General features: G+C 42.8%; 1 protein-coding gene and 1 long non-coding RNA gene across 3 annotated transcripts in view; one reads left to right on the top strand and one right to left on the bottom strand.

The window, feature by feature from the left end:
- Positions 1–15,799, bottom strand: part of UPK2 (uroplakin 2) — a 40,017-nt gene extending 24,218 nt beyond the window's left edge. Inside the window, exon 1 of the mRNA XM_068240844.1 lies at positions 15,724–15,799. The gene's annotated coding sequence lies outside the window, so the exon portion shown is untranslated. The remainder of the gene's footprint in view (positions 1–15,723) is intronic.
- Positions 1–20,140, top strand: part of LOC137521503 (uncharacterized) — a 112,877-nt gene that overhangs the window by 29,503 nt on the left and 63,234 nt on the right. The window lies entirely within an intron of this gene.

Genomic DNA, 20,140 nt, shown 5'->3' with positions numbered 1-20,140 from the left:
CAAAGATATCACACCTTATCAAAGATATCACACTTTATCAAAAGATATCACACCTTATCAAAGTTAACACGCCTTATCAGAGTAGCATAGCGAGCGCTACGAACCCGCAGGGGCTCAGGGCAGGATGAGTGCCATTGCCAATTAGCAGGCATAAGTTTGTAGCGTTCGCTATGCTACTCTGATAAGTTAACTTTGATAAGGTGTGATAACTTTTCATAAGGTGTGATATCTTTTCATAAGGTGTGATCTTTCATAAGGTGTGATATATGAGTTATCAAGGTTTAGTGAGTCAAGCCCAGAGTGTGCCTTTAAAACTGCAACTGTGACATAATGATGCAGTGTTATTTAAAAAAAAAAAAAAAAGCAGCTATGTAACTGAAAATAAAAATATGAGACTCTTTTCTTTGGTACTAATGTTATATTCCTTATCCGTACTACACATACAATTAATTATATTATGAGGGTTTTTTGGTTTCAGGTTTGCTTTACCATCATCTATGTCTACTTGAGTGATGTGATTTATTTTTTTCCTTGTCTTTTATCACACCTGTCTCATTGTTATTGAAAAGTCCTGCATATTCTGAATTTGGAATTTATTTTTGTGAACTTGTTACTGTCTTTTTTTTTTCTTTTGCAACAATATTTATTTTGAAAAATTTTGTAGAACATAGTCATACAAACTGTACCTCGTCCATAGCTTGGATCAAAAACACAAGATTAAAAACACTTACAATGTTGCTGGTGCTCAGATACGAACGTCACTCATGACCAACCAATAATACATGTATAAACAAACCATAATGTAGCAGAAAGTAAACTCCCACATCCCTTTATGTGTCCTCCCATTACTGCACTTATAAACATGACCACCACCCCATGAGAAAATGCCCCAAAATAGGGACAAGGGTGAGACATGATATAAATAACATATTTAATAAAAATAATTCAAATCGGGTGAACACACTCCACTCAAATCTCGGTTCTTCCTATTCAGTAAAGCTAGCACCTATTTAGCAAGGAGTCTTTGGGTAAACAAAAAAAACAAACACAGAACATTTATATCGCGCTTTTCTCCTGGCGGACTCAGAGCGCCAGAGCTGCAGCCACTAGGACGCGCTCTATAGGCAGCAGCAGTGTTAGGGAGTCCTGCCCAAGGTCTCCTACTGAATAGGTGCTGGCTTACTGAACAGGCAGAGCCGAGATTCGAACCCAGGTCTCCTGTGTTAGAGGCAGAGCCCTTAACCATTACACCATCCAGCCACCACTTTGGGTAAGACTCCCTAACCCTGCTACTGCCTTAGTGGCTGCAGCTCTGGAGCTTTGGGTCCGCTAGGTGGAAAGCGCAATATAAATGTTATTTGTCTTGTCTCAGGTGAACACATTCCCCTGGTTTGTTTGGCATAAACAGCATACTAGGAGACCCAGGGGCTCCACACATAAACGGCTTTCTTTAAAAGATGAGAGAAGTTATTCGTAAATATAGGTCTCTTGGATCCTGGCGATGAGTTTGCCCTTATGGGGCAGCAAAGAGGCTTATGTTTGAGTTGGCCAACTACACTTATATTGAGAATGGGCTGATCCTGATCAAAATTGAAGCACCTTAATTCTAGTCATAATTACTAGGAATTTATCATACCACTGTCATAAAACAGATCATCCAAAAAGATAAAAGCAGATAATGTTTCAAATAAAGTCAGGTAATATGTAAATCCCCCCTGTACCACCGAAACACCACTGATGCATTCATGTGTGGAATCCACAAGATTTCAAAAGGTCCTGTGGTATGTGGCACCAAATGTAAGCAGAAGATCCTTCACAGTGCCTGCTGCATTGTGTTCCGGAAACAGCAGGATCGCAACATGTTATCCTCGCGTTGTGTCGGGTACAGCGATGCATAAAATTCAGTTACTATTATGAACTACAAAGAATGAAATAGTATTAATGATTGGATTTATATAGCGCCAACATATTATGCAGCCCTGGACAATAAATAAGGCTACAGATAATGATAATAGGGATGACAGACAGTACAATACAGGTAATAAACAGTAAGACACACAATGCTGGATCATGCACTGGAGTAGTAGTCCAAGTAATACACGTTCAAGTAACTTTGTGGTTAGGATGCACAATCAGCTATAATACACAAGGCAGGAGGGCCCTGCCAAAGGCTTACAATCTAAAGGAGATGAAAAGTAAGCTTCACTTTTACTGTGAATGCGCTCATTTTGTGGTGATGCACTGCAACTGCATCGCACTGCCTGCAGTGTTTTATCTTGCCACCTGCTGTTATACTGCAATACCCCCCCCCCCCCCCCCACACACACACACACACACACACACACTGTGAACTGCACTATAGGGTGTGCATTGCAGTTACAGAGCGGCCGTTATGCCGCACCGCAATGCACTTCTGTGAGCCTTATGCTAGGTACACACCATACAATTTTCTGTTAGATTTTACCTGCCAGATAGCTTTTTTCCATGTTGTGAGTAAATCTAACAGAAGAATGTAACAGAAAATTGTATGGTGTGTACCTAGCATTAGTCCTCCGCCATCAGGTAATACTGTTGCCATGAAAAGATGTACAGTCTTAACAATCTTTAGGTAGGTAGAACGTAATAATGGCTCCTAGTAGAAAGGGCACCTAATTCACATCAATGCAATTCTTCTCTCTATTGGTGACAAGTATATAAAAAGGGCGTCGCATAAATATAAAACAACTACATCGCTTGTTATCTTTAACTGTCATTTTCATACCAAATATATCAATTACAATGAGCCATTATTGAACAAGTAATTGCTTCTAAAACTGTATCATTGTTTGAAAAACTGTTCCCTATGCTTTTCACTACAACGAGAGCAGCTTCTGTAATTCTCACCTAAGTTACATGCTATTGTTTTTCAACAAACTCACTTAAAAACACACACACACGCACGCACGCACGCACACACACACACACACACACACACGATTTCTTTTTTACATTTTGACTCCTCCATTATCATTTTTTAATCTATGTTAAATAAAACCATAAACAATCATAAGGCCCATACACACGACCGTTTTTTGTAAACAACGGGTCGTTTGAACGACCCATCGTTCAGTCGGTCGCCCACTAAATCGGGAGTGTGTACAGACTGTCATTTGCATGATAAGAGTGAGTTTGAGCGATCCGCCCGGCGGATTACTCAAACTCACTCTTATCACGCGAACGACAGTCTGTACACACTCCCGATTTAGCGGGCGAACGACTGAACGATGGGTCGTTCAAACGACCCGTCGTTCGCAAAAAACGGACGTGTGTATGGGCCTATATACTAATTTATATATATCACACAAACCAAACGGGATTAAGGTTAGGCCCCCTTCAGGGGGGTTAAGGTTAGGCACCATTGGGGGAGTTAAGGCTAGGCACCAGGGGGGTCTTAGGGTTAGGCACCACTTGGGGTGGGGGTTAAGGTTAGGCACCACCAGGGGGGCTTAGCATAGTGTGGCTTAGGGTTAGGCACCACCGGGGGGTGGGTTAAGGTTAGGCATCACCGGGGGGGGGGGGGGGGTTCTTGGGGTTAGGCACCACCAGAGGGGTCTTAAAATTAGGCATCACCGGGTGGGGGGGGGGGGGGGTGTCTTAGAGGTTACGTACCTACAGGAGAGGGTTCTTAAAGATAATTTACTATTTGAATGAAGTAGTACGATATTGATAAATTAAACAATATTTTATCACTTTTACTGGTGTCTGTTTTACTACACATAAAAATAGAGGTTACAGTGGGCAATAGTAGAACGAGGAGCATGCTGCAAAGTTAACGAATCAATCCCATAAGGTAGAAAGCTTTATTACTATGTCCTGTACTTTCAATAAAAAACATATTTTTAAATCAAGAAATGATATTGTATATTTTTGGACACCTGAAGTGAGCAGGTTATGGAGGAGGCTGACATATTTATTTCCTTTTAAACAATACCAGCTGAATGTCTGTCCTGCCAATGTTCTGCCTTTAATACTTTTAGCCATAGACCCTGAACAAGCATGCAGAGGAGATGTTCTTGACACAAGTTTGACTAGATTAGCAACATGCTTGTTTCAGGAGTGCGATTTAGACACTACTACAACTGGTAATGTTTACAAGGAAATAAATATGTCAGCCTTCATATCCCTCTCACTTCAGGTGTGCCTTAAACTAAAAGTAAACCAATTCTCCTCCTGCACTTATATGATGATTAGTGATCATTTAATATGTAAACCAAATGCACAGCGCATAGAAACTCTAAAAGCACTTATATATATTTGTACACGATGTGCCTAAAATAAATAAAACTGATCATGCATATAACTAAAAGCCCCATACCAACGTACTCCTCTTAAACCAGGTTAATAGGTTAGCCATGAGCTCATTGATTGTATTACTGTATAAGTATTACGTTGTGTACTAACACTCACCTAAAGAGATAGTAAAGGGCGAGTATTGGTAAAAAGTATTTTCCAACTGTAACTATAACTTTAGTGGTAATTCCCTTTAAAAGACAACTGAAGTGGCAGGTACATGGAGGCTGTCATATTTATTTCCTTTTAATCAAAACCAGTTGGCAGCCTTGCTGATCCTCTGCCTCTAATCCTTTTAGCCATATGCTGGGGATACACGGTATGTTTCTGTACCGTGTATCGAGCAGCTGATCTGGCCAGCTGATAATATTCAGCTGGTCCGATCATGCTGCTCGACCCCCGCCCGCTCGATCTCCGCCACAGGGACGAGCGGTAATCGGCCGCCGGATCGACCCGTGTATTCCCAGCAATAGACCCTGGACAAGCATGCAGCAGATCAGGTGTTTCTGACATTTTTGTCAGATTGGACAAGATTAGTTGCGCTTGTTTCTGGTGTTGTTCAGGCACTACTGCAGCCAAATAGACCAGCAGGGCTGCCAGGCAACCGACATTGTTTAAAAGGAAATGAATAAGGCAGTCTCCATGTCCTTTTCACTATAGTTGTCCTTTAATGTTAATAAATGAAGGCAGAACAATAAAGATTATAAAAAGACATCTTTAGTGTAAAAAGTGTACCAACATACATTGTGCACCATCTTATTGCCTAGTAGTTCTGGCTGGGTCACTGTGAGCTGCTTGGGTATGCTCTTAGGGCTCATTCACACCAGTGCGCTTCTGTCCGCTTTTTTCAGCAACATGTATCTGTACAATGATGTGCTGAAAAAAAGCGGACAGAAGCGCATGAAGTGTGAATGTGGCCTTAGTACTTTAGTCTCTTTCAGACTTTAATTGTTCATTTTTTTGCACATAGAGAGAGTGAATAAAACTCTTGTGAACTGCTCTTTCCACCTCCAACAAAAAGACTGACTGCAATGCAGGGAATGTCGCTCAGCTGGTTCGGGTAGCCACATTCTTATACTCTGGGTATCGGTAAGGAATGAATAAATTGTTGGCATACCAGATGGACAACCTGACAGGCTACACATTACCTGCAATCCTGTTTTACCCTGATGTCTCAGAGACAACACATCTAAATGGCCACATTTATAAATGAGGACAAATCTGTTAGGGCGCTTCCATTGGAAAGATGACTCGGAAATAACCCGAATCTGACAAAAGTATCTGGCACCCATCGCTGTGCTAAAATCAGAGTGATCAGAGAAGCACTACTAACACAGATCCTGTTCTTGGTTTTCCTTAAAGGACAACTGTAGTGAGAAGAATATGGAGGCTGCCATATTTATTTCCTCTTAAAGGACCACTATCGCGAAAAATGTAGGCAGTTAAAATCTGCCAGAACTTGCAGCTTTTGGACCAGTCCATTTCCTCATAGGGGATTCTCCGGCCCCGTTTACACTTAATCAGTTGCTCTCAGTTATAACTGAAAGAAAACTGATTTTCAAAGTAATGCCCATGTTTTCCTATGGCACCTTTCACATTTAACGCGTTTTAACTAAAATCTTTTTCACAATGCACTGCTATGGAAAAAATGTGTTCTAACGCGTGCCAACGCATACTAAAGCACACTAACGCACACCAACTGATTTAGGGCTTATTTCCCCTAAATGCAGATTGGATGCAGAATGGATGCAGAAAAACTGACTCCAATGAAAGCCTATGGGCCTGTTTCCACTAAATGCGATTTTTCTGATGCAGATTTTCTCATAGGGCCTGTTTCCACTACACGCAGATTGGATGCAGAATGGATGCAGAAAAACTGACTCCAATGAATGCCTATGGGAAAATCTGCATCTGAAAAATTGTGTTTAGTGGAAACAGGCCCATAGACATTCATTGGAGTCAGTTTTTCTGCATCCATTCTGCATCCATTCTGCGTGTAGTGGAAACAGGCCCATAGGCATTTATTGGCGTCAGTTTTTTTGCATCCAGTTTGCATCAATTCTGCATCCAATCTGCGTATAGTGGAAATAGGCCCTTAGGGCCTGTTCAGACTGTCAGCGTATGAAGCACGCGTATAAAATCAAAGAAACGCAAGTTGAAAAACGCATGCGTTTTTCTTGCGTTCTAATGCGTTTTCTATTGCGTTTTGCACACACACGTGACCCAGGGGGAAAAAAAGAATTATGGGAACCGCAGAGGGAAACGTACGCTAAAAACGCAATAGTACGCGTTTTTGATACGCGTCCATAGACTTTCATTGCGTCCGTTTCTATGCGTGGCGCACAGAACTGCATGCAGCAATGTGGATAAGAAACGTATGCGTCTCATACGCATACATGTGAACTAGCCCATTCAAAAGCATTAGGAGCCGTTTCTAAGCGTATTTGGTACCCGTACGCGTTTCCTGAAAACGCCTAGGAACGTGCATAGTATGAACAGGCCCTAAGTGTAAATGGACCTTGGGTTTTCTTTGTTTTCAACAGCATTTCCTGAACAGCAGTTTAACTGCCAAAATAGTAAGATACCAGCCGGCCTCCCTACTCGCACACTATTTTGTCAGTTAAGGTACATACACACGTCGGATTTTCACAAACAACCCGTCGTTTGGACGTCCAAACGACGGGTCGTTTGCGAAAATCCGACGTGTGTACGAGCCTTTAGACTTTGCAACTGCTGTTCAGTAAATGCTGTTGAAAACAAAGAAAACCCTGAGAATCCCCCATGAGGAGATGGACTGACCACCTCTATGAGTGCTGTTCAGACTGCATGAAATTAGACTACTCTATTGCCTGTAAATTAGTCTAGATGCTTAAAGTGTACCAGAAATGAAAATAACTAAATATTTGATACTTACCCAGGGCATCCTCCAGCGGGAGGTCCACGCTTGCGCAGAAGATCCAGACTGGACACAACTGAGCTGTTACCGGTGCTGATCGCGGCTGAGCGGCAGACCGCGGGGGGACAGCATGGGACTCAAATGAGCTTATGGGGCTGGAGGAAGCCCCGGGTATCAAATCTTTAGTTATTTTCATCTCTGGTTCACTTTAAAACTAACATTTTCAGCACCTAATGCAAGGCTTGAGGCTAATCCTAACATCATATCTCATACACTCATCTGTCTCTCATTTTGTAACTTAAGCCTGGTACACATGTACAGGTTGTGTCACCTGCAAGGATCAGGAGTCAGTCACTTGGGTGATGGTGCTAAAAATCCAGCATGCTGGATCGAATGCTGGATACACACGGTTCGTTCCCACACTCGATTCCCGTCGATGCGCCACTCGATTCCCGTTGATTCGTTTATTTCCGACATGTCCGATTCGCGTTTCGATGGATCGTTAGGTAGATTTGCAATACTTCACATGGCAATCAACCTAAAAATCATAGAAATGTGCTCGGAAATGTTCGGGAATAATCGATTCGTCGGGAATCGAGCGGCGCATTCGATCACTCCCACGCTGTCCTTTTCTGCCTCTCTGTTCACCCGCAATTGGCCCTGGAAAGTCCTCCGGTCTGGGGCAAACTGTCCATGCGCAGCCCAGCCGCTCGTGTGCTCCCACTGTGTTTACATCGCAGAAGCGTTCTGCACCGGTGCAGTACTACTGCGCACGCGCAGAACTCTCCCCGGGACGGGAGCGACACAGGGGAGCGTGCCTGGCCAGACTGCGCCTGGAGGATTTTTCAGGGGACAGTGGTGGGCGAACAGTGAGGCAGAAGAGGACAGCGTGGGAGCGATCAGGCCGGAGGGGGCTGGAGGAAGTCCCCGGTATGAATATTTCCTATTATCACTCTTCTTAAGTACACTTTAAGGAGGTGTGTGTGGGGGGGGGGGGGGGGGGAGGGGGGCATGCTCCTGTACACACACTAGATCTCTGGCCTTAACAGATACCTCAGCTGAATGTATTCCAGCCTGTGTACATAGCTTTTGCCCACAGCCCATATCTTACAACAAACTAGCTCTTACTAGAACCCTAAATTTGTTTTTCACCCCCTGCAGGGGGACATGGAGACACAGCGGTAAGCGACCTTGGAAGCTTCTAGGGTCAGCTGAATTGACAAGAAAAATAGGGCTAAAAACTCACTTGCACAAACAACAGTAAAAAGCAGGAAACAACGGAACCAGCGCTGCCCATTTACTTGTATATAGGCAGCGATTAAATAATGAGCGATTCAGCCATTGGTAAATGACATACAACCATACGTGTGAATCGGCCCTTAGGAACCTCTTTCTTTAACCATTCCATCTGCCCTTAAGAACCTCTTTCTTTAGCCATTCCATCCGGGTTGAAGCAGTTGTTAAAAGGCAGAGCTTAAAATATCCTGGTTTATTTATCTTCTTGTGTGCATTAAGGGGTGATCCAGATTCAGTTCTCTGAGAATGTGTATAGAAAGGAAAGAGGAGAAAACTTCTGTTTAACATATAAAAGTGGCTGTGAGATAGTCTGCTCCAAGATGCCAAAACCAGTTCTTCATGATCGGCGCGTTAAGCAGGCTCAGTTGCCAGTGGCTGCTTCCACACAGAATTTAGCAAACAATGTGTTTCTGCCACATTGTAAAACAACAGTGCTCTTGTTATTCATGAACAGTCCCTGAGGATGAAGTGTTTGCTGCCTAGCTATGTCTGAAGGATACAAAATCAAATCTAAAACTTACTATATGTGGTACTGGGATACTCGTAATATTTTCTGTCAGCATGGCACAGGTAAATTGGAAGAGGATTCTTGTGCCTATACATACCATTGTAGCTCCCAAAATAGCAGGCCTCCCCCTTTCTGTGTGCAGACCCCTAGGACAGCTGATAATTATATTTACATGATATTCAACGTAATATTGGTAAAAAAAAATTGCTATTATGGCTTCCCGCTCCTCTCCCGGTCCCCGTTGCAGAGCTGGCTCCCCCATAGCAGTATTCAACCAATTTGGTCAAGAACTGCTGTCCCTGCCACCGAAGGGAGTCTTTGGAAGTCTTCGTGAGCCCAAGTGTTTCCGAAGACAGGTTGCTCCATGCTGCGCATGTGCGAGCGCCCTCTCTTGCGCATTCAGTATGAAGCCGCCTGTCTTTGGGAGGACTCTGCTTCCGAAACTTCCGAGGGTTTTAAATGGAGGAGCTGCCGCTGCAACAAGGGCATCGGGAGAGGAACGGGAAGGCTCATTAGGACCCAGAGCCTTCCCTCTCCTTAGGTGAGTATATGGCTTTTTTTAATTATGACTTCCAATGACTAAGGAACTACAGAAAGAGCACCCAAAAAGCGTGCTGTTTTTTGGGTGCTCTTTCTGTAGTTCCAACCACACTCTGATTATCACAAAATATAAACTACATTTTATTGAGAATACATAATTCCAAAATTAAAAACAATAAAAATGACCTTAGGTGATGCAGTGGGGTGTACAGATATAAATGGTCAATCTTAAAGAGACTCCGTAACAAAAATTGCATCCTGTTTTTTATCATCCTACAAGTTCCAAAAGCTATTCTAATGTGTTCTGGCTTACTGCAGCACGTTCTACTATTACCATCTCTGTAATAAATCAACTTATCTCTCTCTTGTCAGACTTGTCAGCCTGTGTCTGGAAGGCTGCCAAGTTCTTCAGTGTTGTAGTTCTGTGATGCATCTCCCCCCTCCAGGCCCCTCTCTGCACACTGCCTGTGTATTATTTAGATTAGGGCAGCTTCTCTCTTCTCTTTTACAAGCTGGATAAATCCTCCTCTGAGCTGGCTGGGCTTTCACATACTGAGGAATTACATACAGGCAGAGCTGTCTGCACTCTGCAGGAAGAAACAGCCTGACACTTCAGTGGAAGATAGCTGCAGGGGGAAAGAAACACACAAATGATCTCTTGAGATTCAAAAGGAAGGGTGTATACAGCCTGCTTGTGTATGAATGTATTTTCTATGTGTGGACATACTGTACATCAACCTACTTCCTGTTTTGGTGGCCATTTTGTTTGTTTATAAACAAACTTTTTAAAACTGTTTTTAACCACTTTTAATGCGGCGAGGAGCGGCGAAATTGTGACAGAGGGTAATAGGAGATGTCCCCTAACGCACTGGTATGTTTACTTTTGTGCGATTTTAACAATACAGATTCTCTTTAAGTCATAATTCATATATAAACCAGTTTTAGCCTCTATCAGAAGCTCCTCATCTTGCAAGTAAGCACTTTTCTTACCCACTTTTCACCTTGCACTGGTGCATTTTTCAAGCCCTATCAGGTTTTTCAGCTTGTCTTATTTATTCCAATCACGCTGGGCTTTTCTACCCAGCATATTGTGTACTTATTATCACATTGTACATTTATTGCTGGCTTTGGCGTATACAGTGGAATGCGAATGTTTGGGCAACCTTGTTAATCGTCATGATTTTCCTGTATAAATCGTTAGTTGTTACGATAAAATATGTCAGTTAAATATATCATATAGGACAGAGGTCCCCAACCTGGGGGCCGCGGCCCCCTGGGGGTCCGTTGGCAGATTTCTGGGGGGCCGCGGCGGATCTGGCCTTTCTCCCTCTCCCCCCAGCGGCCGCCGTTCCTGATACCTTATGAGCGGCGGCCGCTTTCTTCCTTATATTCCCCATGGCCCCTCTCGCATCTCGTATTACAGCAGCGCTTGCTGTGCGACTGCTGTAAGGAGGGAAGGAGGCGGGGCAGCGTTCCCATGGTAACGGCGATCGCCGCTACAGGAAGCCGCTGCCCTATTTCCTACCCTTCCTACAGCAGCCGCGCGGGAAGCGCTGCTGTAATACGAGGTGCTGCAAGAGGAGAGGAGCTATGGGGAACATAAGGAAGCGACTGCCCGCTCGTAAGGTAACAGGAGCGGCGGCCGCGCGGGGGGAAGAGAGGAGAGGCTACACTGGGCTAACTGTACTGGCGACACTGGGGCAGCGATACTGGGCTAACTATGCTTGCTATTCTGGGCTAACTATACTTGCTATTCTGGGCTAACTATACCTGCTATACTGGGCTAACTATACCTGCTATACTGGGCTAACTATACCTGCTATACTGGGCTAACTATACCTGCTATACTGGGCTAACTATACCTGCTATACTGGGCTAACTATACTTGCTATTCTGGGCTAACTATACTTGCTATACTGGGCTAACTATACTTGCTATTCTGGGCTAACTATACTTGCTATTCTGGGCTAACTATACCTGCTATACTGGGCTAACTATACCTGCTATTCTGGGCTAACTATACTTGCTATACTGGGCTAACTATACTTGCTATTCTGGGCTAACTATACTTGCTATACTGGGCTAACTACTGGCTATACTGGGGTAACTATACTGGCTATACTGGGGTAACTGTACTTGCTATACTGGGGTAACTATACTGGCTATACTGGGGTAACTGTACTTGCTATACTGGGCTAACTATACCTGCTATACTGGGCTAACTATACCTGCTATACTGGGCTAACTATACCTGCTATACTGGGCTAACTATACCTGCTATACTGGGCTAACTATACTTGCTATTCTGGGCTAACTATACTTGCTATACTGGGCTAACTATACTTGCTATTCTGGGCTAACTATACTTGCTATTCTGGGCTAACTATACCTGCTATACTGGGCTAACTATACCTGCTATTCTGGGCTAACTATACCTGCTATACTGGGCTAACTATACCTGCTATACTGGGCTAACTATACCTGCTATACTGGGCTAACTATACCTGCTATACTGGGCTAACTATACCTGCTATACTGGGCTAACTATACCTGCTATACTGGGCTAACTATACTTGCTATTCTGGGCTAACTATACTTGCTATACTGGGCTAACTATACTTGCTATTCTGGGCTAACTATACTTGCTATACTGGGCTAACTACTGGCTATACTGGGGTAACTACTGGCTATACTGGGCTAACTATACTTGCTATACTGGGCTAACTGTACTTGCTATAGTGTGGTAACTGTACTTGCTATACTGGGGTAGCTATACGTGCTATACTAGGCTAACTGTACTTGCTATACTGGGGTAACTACTGGCTATACTGGGGTAGCTATACTTGCTATACTAGGCTAACTGTACTTGCTATACTGGGGTAACTACTGGCTATACTGGGGTAACTGTACTTGCTATACTAGGCTAACTGTACTTGGTTTAGTGTGGTAACTGTACTTGCTATACTAGGCTAACTGTACGTGCTATACTAGGCTAACTGTACTTGCTATACTGTGGTAACTGTACTTGCTATACTGGGGTAACTATACTGGCTATACTGGGGTAACTGTACTTGCTATACTGGGGTAACTATACTGGCTATACTGGGCTAACTGTACTTGCTATACTGTGGTAACTGTACTTGCTATACTGGGGTAACTATACTGGCTATACTGGGCTAACTGTACTTGCTATACTGTGGTAACTGTACTTGCTATACTGGGGTAACTATACTGGCTATACTGGGGTAACTGTACTTGCTATACTGTGGTAACTGTACTTGCTATACTGGGGTAACTATACTGGCTATACTGGGCTAACTGTACTTGCTATACTGTGGTAACTGTACTTGCTATACTGGGGTAACTATACTGGCTATACTGGGGTAACTGTACTTGCTATACTGGGGTAACTATACTGGCTATACTGGGGTAACTGTACTTGCTATACTGGGCTAACTATACCTGCTATACTGGGCTAACTATACCTGCTATACTGGGCTAACTATACCTGCTATACTGGGCTAACTATACCTGCTATACTGGGCTAACTATACTTGCTATTCTGGGCTAACTATACTTGCTATACTGGGCTAACTATACTTGCTATTCTGGGCTAACTATACTTGCTATTCTGGGCTAACTATACCTGCTATACTGGGCTAACTATACCTGCTATTCTGGGCTAACTATACCTGCTATACTGGGCTAACTATACCTGCTATACTGGGCTAACTATACCTGCTATACTGGGCTAACTATACCTGCTATACTGGGCTAACTATACCTGCTATACTGGGCTAACTATACCTGCTATACTGGGCTAACTATACTTGCTATTCTGGGCTAACTATACTTGCTATACTGGGCTAACTATACTTGCTATTCTGGGCTAACTATACTTGCTATACTGGGCTAACTACTGGCTATACTGGGGTAACTACTGGCTATACTGGGCTAACTATACTTGCTATACTGGGCTAACTGTACTTGCTATAGTGTGGTAACTGTACTTGCTATACTGGGGTAGCTATACGTGCTATACTAGGCTAACTGTACTTGCTATACTGGGGTAACTACTGGCTATACTGGGGTAGCTATACTTGCTATACTAGGCTAACTGTACTTGCTATACTGGGGTAACTACTGGCTATACTGGGGTAACTGTACTTGCTATACTAGGCTAACTGTACTTGGTTTAGTGTGGTAACTGTACTTGCTATACTAGGCTAACTGTACGTGCTATACTAGGCTAACTGTACTTGCTATACTGTGGTAACTGTACTTGCTATACTGGGGTAACTATACTGGCTATACTGGGGTAACTGTACTTGCTATACTTGGGTAACTATACTGGCTATACTGGGCTAACTGTACTTGCTATACTGTGGTAACTGTACTTGCTATACTGGGGTAACTATACTGGCTATACTGGGCTAACTGTACTTGCTATACTGTGGTAACTGTACTTGCTATACTGGGGTAACTATACTGGCTATACTGGGGTAACTGTACTTGCTATACTGTGGTAACTGTACTTGCTATACTGGGGTAACTATACTGGCTATACTGGGCTAACTGTACTTGCTATACTGTGGTAACTGTACTTGCTATACTGGGGTAACTATACTGGCTATACTGAGGTAACTGTACTTGCTATACTGGGGTAACTATACTGGCTATACTGGGGTAACTGTACTTGCTATACTGGGGTAACTATACTGGCTATACTGGGCTAACTGTACTTGCTATACTGTGGTAACTGGACTTGCTATACTGGGGTAACTATACTGGCTATACTGGGGTAACTGTACTTGCTATACTGGGGTAACTATACTGGCTATACTGGGCTAACTGTACTTGCTATACTGTGGTAACTGGACTTGCTATACTGGGGTAACTATACTGGCTATACTGGGGTAACTGTACTTGCTATACTGGGGTAACTATACTGGCTATACTGGGCTAACTGTACTTGCTATACTGTGGTAACTGGACTTGCTATACTGTGGAAACTGTACTTGCTATACTGTAGAATCTGGGAAAAAAGGGGGGGGGCTGCTGCCGCCGACACTAGCCACGCCCACTCAACCCCCCCCCCCCCCCCCCCCCCACCCCAGGGGGGCCCCGGGGAAAATTTTGGTCGGGATAGTGTGCCCCGGGCTCAAAAAGGTTGGGGACCCCTGATATAGGAGACACACACAGTGATATTAGAAAAGTGAAATTAAGTTTATTGGATTTACAGAAAGTGTGCTATAATTGATTAAACAAAATTAGGCAGGTGCATACATTTGGGCACCAAAAAAAAATAAATTAGTAGTAGATCCTCCTTTTGGAAAAAATACAGCCTCTAAACGCTTCCTGTAGTTTCCAATGAGAGTCTGGATTCTGGTTGAAGGTATTTTGGACCATTCCTCTTTACAAAACATTTCTAGTTCATTCAGGTTTGATGGCTTCCGAGCATGGACAGCTCTCTTTAACTCACATCACAGATTTTCAATTATATTCAGGTAGCATACCTCAAACGGCTCTGATTGCGCACTTTCTGTAAATCCAATAAACCTCATTTCACTTCTCAAATACCACTGTGTGTGTCTCCTATATGATATATTTAATAGACATTTTTTATCGTAACAACCAACGATTTATACAGGAAAATAATGACGATTAACAAGGTTGCCCAAACTTTTGCATCCCACTGTGTATATACAGTGCAATTTTTTTTTTATTTTTGCAATTGAAATGCAATTTTTTTTTTTATTTTTTTTTTACCTGGTCTGTCTGCCTTTGCTGAACTGTGCCGAACTTGGCAGTTCCAACAGGATTGTAGAAAGTGTTTCTTTGTAGCTACAGTAACAAGCTTATCTAAAAATGCAAATAACACAAACTTCATATTTCAGATAAGATAAGGACACTACAACCAAAAGGTTAATGAATCCCAGAAGGTAATTGATAAAAATCCTAAAATAAATCTGCACTGTTTCTACTTCCTGATTCATGGAAGCAGACATATTGTTAACCTCCTGTGCTTTCAAATGACCTTATCTGCCATCTCTGCCATAGGACGTCATGCGACACAGGGGAGAAATTAGATAACAACTTGTGATTAGACACAAATGAGAGAGAATTAAACAGGCTAAACTCTCTAAATACATACAGGGGGCATTTCTCTATGTATTTCTTCAGTCCTGTTCAAGAGTTCAGGTCCACTTTAACACAGTGATGTAAGCCTTTCATCTAGGTGATCTTTGCTGTGCTGAGCTGGGTTAAAAAAAACGAAAAAGAAAAGGGAAAAGTAATGTCACTTTTGGTATTACAGAGAAACAGTATTATTTTCTTTTTTTCATATCATATTTTTCCTAAATCTGACGGTGAACACTAAACACAACAGGATAAGTGAACTAAATAAATAATTTCTTATTGGATGATTTATTTTAATTTTTTCCCTGGTAATATGGAGTTTCTTCCCACTTTAATGTTTCATACCTGACAACTCATTAACCAATCAATCTGTTAGTTATCGATTACAAGCCTTCTGAATTTGATTAGTCATGTTCCAAGTTCCAGCTCAGCCCATGTATATTCCTATTGCATCCAATAAAGACACAAGACAACACACAGAACATTTATATTGTGCTTTTCTCCTGGCAGACTCAAAGCACCAGAGCTGCAGCTGCATGCTGCATTGCACATCCTGTAAAATAGGTTCCCAAAGTGTTGAAACGTTTCATTGCGCACTACAAGTGCAATGCAACACATACAGCGACGCATACAGTGCATAGAATTATGCACCACTGCAACTGAGATTGCGCACACCATATGGTAAATGCACAGCATGCTGTGCGTCATTCTGACAATCCGAAGCATCACGTGAACATACCATTGCTACATATTGCATCTATATTGTGAAACTACCCTTAGACAAAGACACAGAACATTTATATCGCTCTTTTCTCCTGGCGGACTCAAAGCGCCAGAGCTGCAGCCACTAGGGCTCTATAGGCAGTAGCAGCGTTAGGGAGTCTTACCCAAGGTCTCCTACAGAATAGGTGCTGGTTTACTGAGCAGGCAGAGCCAACATTTAAACCCAGGTCGCCTGTGTCAGAGGCACAGCCCTTAACCATTACACTATCCAGCCACCAATAAACACCACCTAGCCAAATTTAAAGTGTAACTAAGTTCAAAATTGAACAAGGCATAGTCTTAAACAGTCCTGTTGACCAGTGTATGTAATGAGTATTAGCTTCGGAAATAAACTTTTCAAACTGAAAAAACATTGTTCTAGCAGTGCTTGCTGCAGCTGTGCTGGTATCCATCTGTCACCTGATATTTCAAACTTGAGGTCTTATACACACTTCCTGTTACTTAAAAAGTCCCAGCTTTTCATGAAAAAACATGTCTCTTTCTGTGATGCAAAGAATTTGGACAATGTAGTCTGACAACTATTGTTTTTCCTTCCTTGTGTATCACATACTCACACAGCTAATGGCCCCAACCACATACTGCAGTTAGATAGGAGAGAAAGCAAGTTGTACTGCAGTCCCAAGCAAATCTAGCTCACACACTAATTGTATTCAATTAAAGTGGACCTGAACTCAGAACGTCCTCTCTGCTCTAAAAGATACATAACAGCATAATAGCCTTCAAACAAAAAGCATTTCTTTGTTACAGCTGGTACAAATCCTAAAATAAATCTGCAGTGTTTCTACTTCCTGATTCATGGAAGCAGACATATTGTTGACATCCTGTGCTTTCAAATGAGCTTATCTGCCATCTCTGCCATTGGCAGTCATGTGACACAGGGAAAGATCAAATTACAATTTGTGATTAGACACAAATGAGGGTGAATTAGACAGGCTAAACTCACTAAATACATACAGGCTGCATTTCTCTATGTTCTCCTTCTGTCCTATGCAAGAGTTTAGGTCAACTTTAAATCAAACCTAAAGCGAAAATAAACTTATGATATAATGCATTGTATTTGTAGTACAGCTAAGAAATAGAACTTTCGTAGCAAAGAATAGAGTCTCATATTGTTTCCAGTACAGGAAAAGTTAAGAAACTTCAGTTGCTATCTATGCAAAAGAGCTTCTCTGAGCTCTTTGACCCAACTTGAGTGGAAGACAGCTGAAGCTTAGGATCAAAATCAGACACTTACCTTAACCACTTCAGCCTTCAGTGTTTTTCCACCTATGCATAATTTCAGCGCTCCTCCCATTCATTCGCCAATAATTTTATCACTACTAACCATAACAAAATGATCTACATCATTTTTTCCGCAACCAATTAGGCTTTCTTTGGGTGGTACATTTTGCTAAGAATTATTTTATTCGAAATGCATTTTAACAGGAATATTGTGAAAAAAAAGAAAATTATTTCTCAGATTTCGGCCATTATAGTTTTAAAATAAAACCATAATTAAAACCCACGTATTTTATACGCCCATTTGTCCCGGTTATTACACCATTTAAATTATGTCTCTCTTACAATGTATGGCACAAATATTTTATTTGGAAATTTTCAGTTTTGCGTCCATCACTATTTACAAGCCTATAATTTAAAAAATAATAATAATATACTTTCTTGACATGCCTATTAAAAAAGTTCAGATCCTAACTATTTATGTTTTTTTTAAATTGTAATTTGTTTTTATTTTTTATTTTTGAATACGTTTTATTTGGGTATTTTTGGGACAATGTGGGAAGTAAGGAGTTAATTTTAAATCATGTGTAGGTCTGTTTTGTAAAATAAAGGCATGTAAGTGTAATTTTACTATTTGGCCACAAGATGTCCTAGTGCATTTCTTCCTATTGCGTTATTATAGTACGCTATACAGGACGTAATGCGTGGATGTGTTACTTCCAACAAAGCAATGATGCAGGCATCTCATTGATGAGATTCAGTGACACAGGGACTTAGATTAATGAATGAGAATTGTGTTTCCATTCATTGATCTACGGGCTAACGGGCAGCAACCAGTATCCCCGCAGGTGAGCGCGTGATTGTCCACGGCAATGGGTTTTTTCATGGACGTATCTCCTCTGTCCAGCATGCATTTTTGGATGTAGGAGCTATGTCCAAAAAGCTAAACTGGTTAAGAGAGGGAAGCCTCAGGATCCTAATGAGGCTTCCCTCGCTACTCCATGGCCCCCCATTGTTGAGCGTGGCCCCACTCCACATTGGGGCCGTGCAGCTCCTCTTCCTATAGCGTAGCTGCGCGAGCACACCTGCACATGCGCAGTAGCATGGAGCTCGTGGCTCCAGCTTACTGCACATGCATGGGCAGGCTCGCAAGGCTATTGCACGGCCACGCTACAGGAAGAGGAGCTGCACAACCCCGATGCGATTAATGACAATCAGTGCCAGATTTGTACTGTTTACCGCCCAAGGCCACTGTCAGCAGCTGCCCCCCCTCTAGTATAGGTAGCCAGATAACCCTTCCCCCCACCTCCTGTTTAGTCTGCTGACCCCCCCCCTTCCCTCCAGTATAGATAGTCTAATGACACCTGACCTCCCCCTTCCCTTTAGTGTAAGAAGCCAGATGACCCACCCCTTACGTATAGATAGCCTCATGACCCTCCTCCTTCTAGTATAGTTAGCCAGGTGACCCTTCCCGCTGCTGACCCCAGTATTGCCTGCTGTCCACCTGCCCTTGATCCTGTGGTGCCATAGGCTATGGCCTATGTGGCCTTGCCTTAAATCCGGCCCTGATGACAATGCCTTATCGCTAATCTTCTGGGGGAGAGCACTCAGCAACAGTGGACAATGGAGTAGCGAGGGAAGCCTCACTAGGATCCTGAGGGCCCTTTTACACTTAATTAGTTGCTCTCAGTTAAAACGGAAAGAAAACTGATTTTCAAAGTAATGCCCATGTTTGCCTTAGGGACCTTTCACACTTAACGCATTTTAACTGAAATCTTCTTCCCAATGCACTGCTATGGAAAAAATGCGTACCAACGCGCACTAACACGTACTAACGCATACTAACCCACACTAAAGCATACCAACTGATTAAGTATAACGGGGCCTGAGGCATCCCTCACTTAAAGGGGCACTATTGCTAATTTCATCTTTTTCAGACCCTTTAACATACGTATGTCTTTTTGGAGTAATGTTATGGTACAGTATATAGTAATGTAATTATTCACTGCCAATAATGATTTATAGCCAGGCAGTCACGTCAGTAGCTTTCCCTTTCCAACGCCAATGCAGACTATACCATTGTATAGTAGGGAGGCATCTGTTATTGATGGTAGAGCTGCCGTTATTTGAATCCCCTCTGGCCAGCTCATTTACCTTTTTCCACCTTATAACTGCACTAACGTGCAGTTACTCTGCTCACAGCAGCCGCCATAAAGCGAAGGACGCAGCCTCCTCTGTACAGCGCTGGGTGTGTGCGCTGTGTGGTGATACGCTGCCCAGCCGCCACAGACTGCACAGTTCAGAAGCCAGTCGGGTTGCCATAGAAACGGACAACAATAGGCGTCCGTTTCATTGCCAGCTTACCGAAAGGGGTCCTTGGCAGCTGGGCAGCGTGACTGCCTGGCTATAAATCATTATTGGCAGTGAACAAT

Source organism: Hyperolius riggenbachi, chromosome 6 (assembly GCF_040937935.1).
Source record: "Hyperolius riggenbachi isolate aHypRig1 chromosome 6, aHypRig1.pri, whole genome shotgun sequence".
NCBI lineage: Eukaryota > Metazoa > Chordata > Amphibia > Anura > Hyperoliidae > Hyperolius > Hyperolius riggenbachi.
This window is presented reverse-complemented; position numbering and strand designations above follow the sequence as displayed.